We start from the raw sequence: 11,297 nt of genomic DNA, 5'->3' as shown, positions 1-11,297 counted from the left end.
AGGCCGTCGAAACAATAAAGGAGCATCCAACAGCACGTACGGTAACTGATGGTGGTTATTTTCTACGTAATTTCTCTGCGCTGACATCGCTACCTACTTAGGCTCATTCGGAACTTGTGAATGCAATATAGCGCACAATTGATAAGGCTTGGTTCAGACTTTCGATTTTAAAGATGTGATATTATGTGCTTTAGTTGTATGTTTTCCTACTGTTGGTTTGATTTTTAACACGCTTTTATTAGCTTGGGTTGTTGAGATTATGTTAAGAACTAAATCCCATTGACTATTATACATACATTTCATTAGGATTCGTATTATCTAGATTGGCTAAAATCGCCAACACTAGGATTGCCTGTGCATCGATATCCAAATAAATTCACAAATCTGAATTAATTATTTTCATTTGCTTACTTCGAAATCAAATCCAGGATCGTTGCCTCACTACATTTTGTGCCGTAGAGTATTGCTTTAGGAAGGCAAAACATGGGAAGGTTTTTCCAATTTGGGTCGTTAGTGCGGATGTAGCCTATGCAATATTCAGGCATGTCATTTTGTCGTGCATAAGAACAGAGCCTACACTACCATGCTATCTCCACCGAACTTGAAGGTGATTGGAATGAACTGCGCAAAAATTTATATCACGATGCATTTTTTGGTTACGATTATGTTTTAAATGAAGCAATTTCTTTCGTGTCAACCGCAAACAATGCACTTTTGTTTGCAACCGTTATTCATAAATAGAATCGTAAGTGCGAGTGCAGCCTTACGATAAATAACGTACTTCAGTCGTACATGAGACCGGAGCCTACATCCCCTTGCTATCTCCAAACGAACCTCGAACTAGCGCCAGTCACCTGTCGCTTATCGGCGGCGCCGCGCGTACGATGCGAAACGTATCAGTGGTCGTAGTGTTGTGTTGTGACTCGATTGCTTCTGTTTGAGGTCCGAAATCACTAGTGGTCTTTATCAGTGACGTTCTGTTTCATGGAAAGGTAATTGGGATAAATTGTGTGCGAATTTTAAAGGTTATTTATTTGCTTTTTTTTGGTTTTGAATGGAATGAAGCAATTTCCTTTTTATTTTTCTTATCATCAATTAATGCGGTTTGTGTGCATTGTTTTATTTTTTATGTTAATTAAGTTTCAAGTTGAAAACGTCGGTAGACGATGTAAAGGTTGATAATAAAATTGCAGCTACCTACGAATATTACATTTCAAGTAAGCAATTGAGTTTATCAATTTTGATCATTTATTTCTGATGAATTGAACAACCTATAAAGCTAAACTGGTGTTCTCTCAGTGATCCAAAGTAGACGATAATCATAACTAAAAATTTCACGACTTTTTTGTTGATAAAGTAAAAAAATAATCTTGTTATAGTACCAAACAAAAAAATCTGTTACCAAAAAACTTATTTTTGTGTCCTTACCGTTTATTAACTAAGTAAAATGAGTCTTAATTAAAAATAAAGTCTAAAGTAATAATAACTACATAATTAATTGGTAGTTTTCAAGTACTATAGGTACTTGTTGTTTTATTTTTCTAATCTCATGGTAAATACCATTCTATTTCATGATGAAGAATGTAGGTCTACTTCCGCTATAAACAATGGAAGGTGTCAGTACTAATTATTTATTTGTATAGCCAATTAGGTTCTAAATGCTAAATAACTGAGTGAAATATTGTAGTTGGCGGGTAGACGTACTAAATCAGTTATCAATTGCAATAACTAATTATAACTAATTTATGCCGTTCCATTATGTGCTAATAAATAATTAATTAAAGCGAATCGATTTTTAAACGGTGACGTAAGTGTTCTAAACTGTTTTATAGTAGCAGATTAGAAGGATGGTTTGGTATGAGTCTGATAGGAGACGTTTTGAGTTAGTTGTCAGAGAATTAAGGCTTATTACAGACGTATTGGCTTCACGTAGGAATAAGAGATTCAATACTAAATATCAGAGACTCATAGTGTAGCAACTATCACCATTTATTAGGAAGTCCTGTTTTATATTCTAGAAGTTTTCTGACAACTTTGGACACTAAGCAAAACAACCACAGATAGGATTAGACTCCTACCTGACTTTGTCCATGGCTGCGTTGCTAGGCTTGAGAACTAAGTTTAGTTTATCATAGATGTCTCTTATGTCACATCAGTAATGTCATTTGGCTTCTAAGAGTACTAATTGCTGATAGAAGGCCCTAAATAATATCTGGTTGTTGCACCATTAACCTCTTTCATAGAAAAATCACGCCATGAATCAAATCTGGAGGCACGGCATTGCCTTCGCCAAGTCGAGCCAAAAAAAGCGGCACGGCCGTAGCATTTATTCCTTTAGCGTTTGGGAAAAGTTTTCTTATTTTAATCGGGTACCGTGATCAAAATACTTCTAAAGATATGTTAATAACTACATTATCCAATTAAGTTTGTACCAAATAGCTGCAGTGAAAGACATTCTCGCCCTCCAACCGTTAATTATGAGGTAGATTGTTATATGTATGTATGTTGTGTGTGAGAGTCTGACATTCTGCAGTTATATTTGCCTTTAGTTAACCTCTGAGTTCCGGCATCACTTTCTAAGTTAAAAGGTTTTAGCTTTCCACTTGTTTTTCATTTAAATATTCAAAAATATCTTATTAGGTGTCTGTCATAAAAATACTCGTATATGAAATACTGTAGAATACATTTCCGATGCGTTCCAGCTTAGTCCTCAGGGGTAGCGGCGCATCTGTGGCCGACCTCAGGTAGGAATATAATCCTATATGGGGTTGATTACAGTTGTCTATGGGCGGCACTAGCCACTTACCATCAGATGGACTGCATGCTCGTCTGCTACTCCTATATTATAAAATATATAACAAACCTAAATAATTAGGAAATATTTTTACGCCCATTAAACATTTATTTGAATTTCACCAGTTGTTTGTGTGTGATCGGAATTTCGAATGCGATAAAAATATCACGAATGAAACATACTTGCGTCATTGAAATATTTCATTGTTTTGCGAGTGCACTATAAAATAATAGCGATGCGGGGCTAAATTAAAATACTTTTTTATTATCTTACTAATTATGTAATGTTTTTTGAGATAAATACCTTCCTTTGACACGCTTTGCAGTCCAAACGGCTTCACGAATTTAAACAAGCGGAATGTCGTTTCATTCGTCTAAATTTTAAGAGTAACATAGGCATGTAGTAAACTGTCCTTTTTTATTATTATAATACTTATCTTTGCAATTTGTGTATACGTAATGTAAATGATATTAATGATTTATATGCAAAGTAATTATGTCTCGTTCTTTACGTTATGCACGCCTTTCAGTACAAACGCCTAAACAGCTTCTAACACAAGCGGTGTCGTTGAATTCGTCTAAATTTTGAGAGGCTTTTTTAAGCTTCCTTCTGAGGTATTCCCAGAGCGCTGACATGGGGCTCTTCAAAAAAGGTGCAAAGAGAGCTCTCCTTCAAAACGGCGATGCACGGGCGACTCCTCTGGTGCAAATGTTCATAGGCGACGTTGACTACTTTCCATCAGGTAGTACGTCTGCTGTATCGTTAGGTTATATATATAAAAGCAGTCGGTTTTTATTGTTGTTATAATAATTATTTTTGTAATTTGTTTATACATAAATAAGTGATATTAACGATTTATATGCAAAGTAATTAGTACAAGATCGTTCTGGTTCAAAGCATAATTATAATTACTTTGCCGCGTCAATCATGGTATTGTCTTTCTTATAATTGTCTTATATCCTTTGTTATAATTATTGTCAATGATGTATAAAGTGTCTGTTTACGGAAAGAAATCAGTGGAATAATCATTTATTTAAAGGCTTGCTTTTGCTTCACTTTTCATTTTAATCTGATGCTAATCTAATGAATAAACAAAATATGGTTGGAAGTAAAGTTTTATAATATAATTGTGAAATACTTCACTGGAAGATATGGATATAACATCTTGGATATACAGGGTTCAGACTTGTCTCTTGGTAGAGTCTATAATTCTCAAGTATAATAATAATAATAAACGCTTTCTACACTCACAGGCCCCACACTAGGATTCCCTGTGTTATGGGTGCTATGGACACACACACAGAGATATGCGTAATGTGTTTTAGTAATGTAAATACCAAATTCATTACGTTATTCGCTTTTAAAATGTTCTTATTGTTCATAATTGATTACAATTAATTTATTTTTATTTTTCTCGTCTTTTTTATCATCTGTCGTATTTTGTTCATTTTTGCTTTGGCTAAAAGCACTATTTCAAAGTTTAGCAAATAGATTCCATCTTTAAATGTTATATCTTAAACTAGCTGACCCGGCAAACGTTGTGTTGCCATATAAATAAAAAATGTGAGCCGTCACGGGACGCCTGGCAGATGTGAAACATCGACATTATTTTGTAAAAGTAGGTAATATGCAGAAAAAAACATATTAATTTTTTAATGTTCATATTTATAACAAATAAGAAAAAACTTTCGTGCGCTGCACGCCATCAGCTGATTTTGAAATACAATTCTGTCAGTCTTAATAAATTTATTCTCTGAGAAGAATGACATTAAAATTAATTAATAATTTAAAAACATTGTATGCAATGATTTTGATGTGAATTTTAATCTACCAAGATAGTAGATTTTACATTTGCTGGCGCTCAAAACACACCAAATATACGCGTGCTTAATGCACAGATAAATGCATACTTTAATTATAAAAAAATAATTAACTTACTGATGACTTGATGGTGTGTCATAGTGTGATTTTGCTTTCTTTGCAGAAGGCTGATCACTTTCACTCTCTAAATTATCACGGTCAGACATTTTATTATCAGAAAAATAAGCGGGCAATACTTAAAACATACAAAATACGTCAAGTGGTGTAAAACGAGTTAAAACGACTCCAGTCGCTCTCGCGCGGCGTAGTAATACACACGAATGTCACTAAACACGTTAAACGTCATTATTTTGAATTTTAAGCCTCAAAATGCCTTCTTGTGCAATGCATAAATGCAAAAATTATGCTCGAAAAAGAAACAAGATTCATGGAATCACCTATCACACGTAAATGAAGAGAAATTATTAAATTTTGTTTATTTTTCGTGTTCGATCCGCCATGATTACATGAGTAACCAGAAAGAGACAAAGTATGTTTTTGTCAATGAAAGTGATAAAGACGCAAAATGCATGACCATGCATTTTGCGTCTTTATCACTTTCATTGACAAAAACTTTCATTGATTGAATTGAACTGTCATAGATCAATGAAAAAATTTTCATTGATCTATGACCATAGATCAACAGAACAGAAGTGACATTTTATTGAAGCTCACGATGTTCATACGTGTATGTTATAGTTTAAGATCCCACTGCTTAATTTTTATATTAGTGTGTTTTAGTCAAAATATAACTTTTTATAGTTTATTTTAATAAAATAAAATCGATATATGGGAAATTCTGTATCCTAATCTCTAAATTTTCTTCGATATCTGTGGTAAATAATAAAAAATATTACCATAAAATTTATATAGGATAGTATACGGTATTTTAAAATTTCTTTAATTGAATAAATTAACCTAAACATAATTTAATAAGCAATCTTTGTATAGCCAGAAATTAATCCTCAAAAAGACCACGGTAAGATTATATAAAATTCGCATGTCACGATGTTAGTTACTGTACTCCTGCGAAACGCTCTTACTGATTTTCATCAAAATTTATATGCATATTCAGTAAGTCTGAGAATTGGCTACTATCTATCTATTTTTCATATCTCTTAAGTGATAAGGGTTGTTCACCCTTAACATTTTTTTTATTTATATGGCAACACAATGTTTGCTGGGTCAGCTAGTACATTTATAAAATGTACACAACTATGCAATTAATGGTCGTGTGTAAAATAAAACTGAAAATAATAAACATAAATTAGTAAAGATACTTCGCCGCCTTGAAATTGAATGAAGCCACAAACGGCTTATTAGTAAGTTTTTTTTGAATTCTTGACAAATAAAAACATTTTTAGAGAAAATTTACAAATAAATAACTAATACTGCGTAATTTACATAATAGATAAATAATTATTTCAAATATTTTAGGGACATTTTAGCACGGAGACGTGGCAAAACTTTTTTACGCAACTATTTCAATTCTCAAAACTGGGTACATTTTCTTGTTAGGAGTGAGTAATCTTTACTAATATACGATAATAAATATAAACAATTTTTAAATCGTATATTTTAAACCAGTCGATACATCTGTATAGATTACATCTGTATACATTCTTTCATCAAATTATATATTTATATAATAATAATTTATTTAGTTAAACTGTACTATAACATTTCTACGTAAACGATGTACTAAAACTATTATCGACAGTTCTGGACATTTTTTACCTTCTGTTCCATTATTTCATTGTCTTTGACAAGCATGAGTATCAATGAGAAATATACGTCCATACGTCCCGTTTTTAACGGGACAGTCCCTTTTTTCGATGCTTCGTGCCGTTGTCTCCGAAATGAACCGTTGCCATTGTCAATTAAGTAACAGTAAATATTATAATTGTGAAAAAAACATGGGGTGCTCCATTTATCAGTTTTCATAAAGCGCCCCACATTTTTTGCACAATTATACTATTTACTTTTCCTTAAATGATTCCTAGATTGAAAATTATTTTCTACTTTTTAGTTAATTTTATCATAAAAGCGTGTTTTTTATTATTTCTAACTATATTTTTTCAAGTAAAAAGTATTTGACATAAAAAAATCGATGTCCCGTTTTGACTGAAGTAATCATTGGTCACTATATTCCATGGTCAATATTTACGTTTGCGTACACTTGAAACGCAAGGTCAAACACTAGTTGTCTTTTTTTATCACATTGTTCTAATAGCTCTGTCCCTTATAGAACATTTGTCTATGTAGTTAAAGGTAATCGTCGCCACGCCAGAAATCTTTTTTACGTGCGGCTATAGATGTTTCACATCAAAAATATTACCATAAAATTTATATAGGATAGTATACGGTATTTTAAAATTTCTTTAATTGAATAAATTAACCTAAACATAATTTAATAAGCAATCTTTGTATAGCCATAAATTAATCCTCAAAAAGACCACGGTAAGATTATATAAAATTCGCATGTCACGATGTTAGTTACTGTACTCCTGCGAAACGCTCTTACTGATTTTCATCAAAATTTATATGCATATTCAGTAAGTCTGAGAATTGGCTACTATCTATCTATTTTTCATATCTCTTAAGTGATAAGGGTTGTTCACCCTTAACATTTTTTTTATTTATATGGCAACACAATGTTTGCTGGGTCAGCTAGTACATTTATAAAATGTACACAACTTTGCAATTAATGGTCGTGTGTAAAATAAAACTGAAAATAATAAACATAAATTAGTAAAGATACTTCGCCGCCTTGAAATTGAATGAAGCCACAAACGGCTTATTAGTAAGTTTTTTTTGAATTCTTGACAAATAAAAACATTTTTAGAGAAAATTTACAAATAAATAACTAATACTGCGTAATTTACATAATAGATAAATAATTATTTCAAATATTTTAGGGACATTTTAGCACGGAGACGTGGCAAAACTTTTTTACGCAACTATTTCAATTCTCAAAACTGGGTACATTTTCTTGTTAGGAGTGAGTAATCTTTACTAATATACGATAATAAATATAAACAATTTTTAAATCGTATATTTTAAACCAGTCGATACATCTGTATAGATTACATCTGTATACATTCTTTCATCAAATTATATATTTATATAATAATAATTTATTTAGTTAAACTGTACTATAACATTTCTACGTAAACGATGTACTAAAACTATTATCGACAGTTCTGGACATTTTTTACCTTCTGTTCCATTATTTCATTGTCTTTGACAAGCATGAGTATCAATGAGAAATATACGTCCATACGTCCCGTTTTTAACGGGACAGTCCCTTTTTTCGATGCTTCGTGCCGTTGTCTCCGAAATGAACCGTTGCCATTGTCAATTAAGTAACAGTAAATATTATAATTGTGAAAAAAACATGGGGTGCTCCATTTATCAGTTTTCATAAAGCGCCCCACATTTTTTGCACAATTATACTATTTACTTTTCCTTAAATGATTCCTAGATTGAAAATTATTTTCTACTTTTTAGTTAATTTTATCATAAAAGCGTGTTTTTTATTATTTCTAACTATATTTTTTCAAGTAAAAAGTATTTGACATAAAAAAATCGATGTCCCGTTTTGACTGAAGTAATCATTGGTCACTATATTCCATGGTCAATATTTACGTTTGCGTACACTTGAAACGCAAGGTCAAACACTAGTTGTCTTTTTTTATCACATTGTTCTAATAGCTCTGTCCCTTATAGAACATTTGTCTATGTAGTTAAAGGTAATCGTCGCCACGCCAGAAATCTTTTTTACGTGCGGCTATAGATGTTTCACATCAAAAATATTACCATAAAATTTATATAGGATAGTATACGGTATTTTAAAATTTCTTTAATTGAATAAATTAACCTAAACATAATTTAATAAGCAATCTTTGTATAGCCAGAAATTAATCCTCAAAAAGACCACGGTAAGATTATATAAAATTCGCATGTCACGATGTTAGTTACTGTACTCCTGCGAAACGCTCTTACTGATTTTCATCAAAATTTATATGCATATTCAGTAAGTCTGAGAATTGGCTACTATCTATCTATTTTTCATATCTCTTAAGTGATAAGGGTTGTTCACCCTTAACATTTTTTTTATTTATATGGCAACACAATGTTTGCTGGGTCAGCTAGTACATTTATAAAATGTACACAACTTTGCAATTAATGGTCGTGTGTAAAATAAAACTGAAAATAATAAACATAAATTAGTAAAGATACTTCGCCGCCTTGAAATTGAATGAAGCCACAAACGGCTTATTAGTAAGTTTTTTTTGAATTCTTGACAAATAAAAACATTTTTAGAGAAAATTTACAAATAAATAACTAATACTGCGTAATTTACATAATAGATAAATAATTATTTCAAATATTTTAGGGACATTTTAGCACGGAGACGTGGCAAAACTTTTTTACGCAACTATTTCAATTCTCAAAACTGGGTACATTTTCTTGTTAGGAGTGAGTAATCTTTACTAATATACGATAATAAATATAAACAATTTTTAAATCGTATATTTTAAACCAGTCGATACATCTGTATAGATTACATCTGTATACATTCTTTCATCAAATTATATATTTATATAATAATAATTTATTTAGTTAAACTGTACTATAACATTTCTACGTAAACGATGTACTAAAACTATTATCGACAGTTCTGGACATTTTTTACCTTCTGTTCCATTATTTCATTGTCTTTGACAAGCATGAGTATCAATGAGAAATATACGTCCATACGTCCCGTTTTTAACGGGACAGTCCCTTTTTTCGATGCTTCGTGCCGTTGTCTCCGAAATGAACCGTTGCCATTGTCAATTAAGTAACAGTAAATATTATAATTGTGAAAAAAACATGGGGTGCTCCATTTATCAGTTTTCATAAAGCGCCCCACATTTTTTGCACAATTATACTATTTACTTTTCCTTAAATGATTCCTAGATTGAAAATTATTTTCTACTTTTTAGTTAATTTTATCATAAAAGCGTGTTTTTTATTATTTCTAACTATATTTTTTCAAGTAAAAAGTATTTGACATAAAAAAATCGATGTCCCGTTTTGACTGAAGTAATCATTGGTCACTATATTCCATGGTCAATATTTACGTTTGCGTACACTTGAAACGCAAGGTCAAACACTAGTTGTCTTTTTTTATCACATTGTTCTAATAGCTCTGTCCCTTATAGAACATTTGTCTATGTAGTTAAAGGTAATCGTCGCCACGCCAGAAATCTTTTTTACGTGCGGCTATAGATGTTTCACATCAAAAATATTACCATAAAATTTATATAGGATAGTATACGGTATTTTAAAATTTCTTTAATTGAATAAATTAACCTAAACATAATTTAATAAGCAATCTTTGTATAGCCAGAAATTAATCCTCAAAAAGACCACGGTAAGATTATATAAAATTCGCATGTCACGATGTTAGTTACTGTACTCCTGCGAAACGCTCTTACTGATTTTCATCAAAATTTATATGCATATTCAGTAAGTCTGAGAATTGGCTACTATCTATCTATTTTTCATATCTCTTAAGTGATAAGGGTTGTTCACCCTTAACATTTTTTTTATTTATATGGCAACACAATGTTTGCTGGGTCAGCTAGTACATTTATAAAATGTACACAACTTTGCAATTAATGGTCGTGTGTAAAATAAAACTGAAAATAATAAACATAAATTAGTAAAGATACTTCGCCGCCTTGAAATTGAATGAAGCCACAAACGGCTTATTAGTAAGTTTTTTTTGAATTCTTGACAAATAAAAACATTTTTAGAGAAAATTTACAAATAAATAACTAATACTGCGTAATTTACATAATAGATAAATAATTATTTCAAATATTTTAGGGACATTTTAGCACGGAGACGTGGCAAAACTTTTTTACGCAACTATTTCAATTCTCAAAACTGGGTACATTTTCTTGTTAGGAGTGAGTAATCTTTACTAATATACGATAATAAATATAAACAATTTTTAAATCGTATATTTTAAACCAGTCGATACATCTGTATAGATTACATCTGTATACATTCTTTCATCAAATTATATATTTATATAATAATAATTTATTTAGTTAAACTGTACTATAACATTTCTACGTAAACGATGTACTAAAACTATTATCGACAGTTCTGGACATTTTTTACCTTCTGTTCCATTATTTCATTGTCTTTGACAAGCATGAGTATCAATGAGAAATATACGTCCATACGTCCCGTTTTTAACGGGACAGTCCCTTTTTTCGATGCTTCGTGCCGTTGTCTCCGAAATGAACCGTTGCCATTGTCAATTAAGTAACAGTAAATATTATAATTGTGAAAAAAACATGGGGTGCTCCATTTATCAGTTTTCATAAAGCGCCCCACATTTTTTGCACAATTATACTATTTACTTTTCCTTAAATGATTCCTAGATTGAAAATTATTTTCTACTTTTTAGTTAATTTTATCATAAAAGCGTGTTTTTTATTATTTCTAACTATATTTTTTCAAGTAAAAAGTATTTGACATAAAAAAATCGATGTCCCGTTTTGACTGAAGTAATCATTGGTCACTATATTCCATGGTCAATATTTACGTTTGCGTACACTTGAAACGCAAGGTCAAACAC

At 31.2% G+C, this 11,297-nt stretch overlaps 1 protein-coding gene across 1 annotated transcript in view; it reads left to right on the top strand.

The window, feature by feature from the left end:
- The first annotated feature begins 728 nt into the window (after positions 1–728).
- Positions 729–11,297, top strand: part of DAAM (disheveled-associated activator of morphogenesis-like protein) — a 101,724-nt gene continuing 91,155 nt past the window's right edge. The window contains exon 1 of the mRNA XM_073084618.1: positions 729–992. The gene's annotated coding sequence lies outside the window, so the exon portion shown is untranslated. The remainder of the gene's footprint in view (positions 993–11,297) is intronic.

Source organism: Epargyreus clarus, unplaced genomic scaffold (assembly GCF_041222505.1).
Source record: "Epargyreus clarus isolate Ecla_fem2 unplaced genomic scaffold, WU_Ecla_fem_2.2 ptg000001l, whole genome shotgun sequence".
Lineage (NCBI taxonomy): Eukaryota > Metazoa > Arthropoda > Insecta > Lepidoptera > Hesperiidae > Epargyreus > Epargyreus clarus.
The sequence above is the reverse complement of the archived record's forward strand: the minus strand, read 5'-3'. Positions and strand labels throughout refer to the sequence as shown.